This window comes from Hesperophylax consimilis, chromosome 12 (assembly GCF_061612785.1).
Source record: "Hesperophylax consimilis isolate HC1 chromosome 12, BYU_Hcon_1.0, whole genome shotgun sequence".
NCBI lineage: Eukaryota > Metazoa > Arthropoda > Insecta > Trichoptera > Limnephilidae > Hesperophylax > Hesperophylax consimilis.
The window spans coordinates 22,077,237-22,078,835 of NC_142847.1; positions in this window are offsets into that span (position 1 = coordinate 22,077,237).

Sequence of the window (1,599 nt, forward strand, 5' to 3'; positions counted from 1 at the left end):
ACTTACATGACGTATTATGTTTTCTATAAGGCTGACAATTCGGCACGATCAGCTACCTCTGGTAACCGTTCACATTGATGGGTGTTGGGTTGTTCCATCAGGAATAATTTTTTGGAGTAATTTATTTTAAACTATCGATGAAATCAATACTTGGCAGAAACGATGTCGAAGAAAACCGCCAACATTGAAGTTGTTTTACTAGTCTATTAATGAAATCAATACTGGACAGAAGCGATTTTGAATAAAACCGTCAATATTGGAGTTGTTTTATTAAAATATCGATGAAATTAATACTTGGCAGAAACGATGTCGAATAAAACCGCCAACATTGAAGTTGTTTTACTAGTCTATCGATGAAATCAATACTGGGTAGAAACGATTTTGAAGAAAACCGTCAACATTGGAGTTGTTTTACTAGACTATCGATGAAATCAATACTGGGCAGAAACGATTTCGAAGAAAACCGTCAACATTGGAGTTGTTTTACTAGAATATCGATGAAATTAATAATTGACAGAAACGATGTAAAAAAAAAACGCCAACGTTGAAGTTGTTTTAATTATCTATTGATGAAATCAATACTGGGCAGAAACGATTTTGAAGAAAACCGTCAACATTGGAGTTGTTTTACTAGAATATCGATGAAATTAATACTTGGCAGAAACGATGTCGAAGAAAACCGCCAACATTGAAGTTGTTTTACTATTCTATTGATGAAATCAATACTGAGCAGAAACGATTTCGAAGAAAACTGTCAATATTGGAGTTGTTTTACTAGACTATCGATGAAATCAATACTGGGCAGAAACGATTTTGAAGAAAACCGTCAACATTGGAGTTGTTTTACTAGACTATCGATGAAATCAATATTGGGCAGAAACGATTTTGAAAAAAACCGTCAACATTGGAGTTGTTTTACTAGACTATCGATGAAATTAATACTGGGCAGAAAAAAAATCGAATAAAACCGTCAAAATTTTAGGTGAAAACTTTTCATTCTATAAACATGTATTTTAAAGTTAATTACAGACAAATCATATTTTTTAAAAAGCGTTACTAAAATTTACAGTTAAAATTACAATCACGTCAAACGAAAATTTCGGTGAATTTAATAAATCTCACCAAAATGTTGTTTTCGGTCGTATTTGTATTATTTGCTCAAACTGATGTAAATTGATTTTAAAATAGGTCACCCAAGTGTACATAAAAACAGAAAATTTCTATGTCCATTAAGAATGTGTGTATTTTTTTAATCGAGTTTTCATTTCTCACTAAGGCTATGTTCACACTGTTTACACAGAAAACACAATTACGAGCGACGTACTTACACAGGTAATACACAGGTGAGTAGTTAGTACCTGCGTTACAACAGGTATGTTACGAGTAATTGTCGCTTCTATGGAAACACTCACGACAGTCATTAGAGTCTTCACGGGAAGTTATGTGGATTGTGGAAATCGAGGGACATTGGCATCTTGTACACATTGAAAACTTCAGCTACAAAGACTCTATGCCGGTGTTGATGTTGAAAAGACTGATGTAATGAAATTTCTTTGAATAGAAAATAGTAGTACAATATTGATACTAATTGATTTCTCG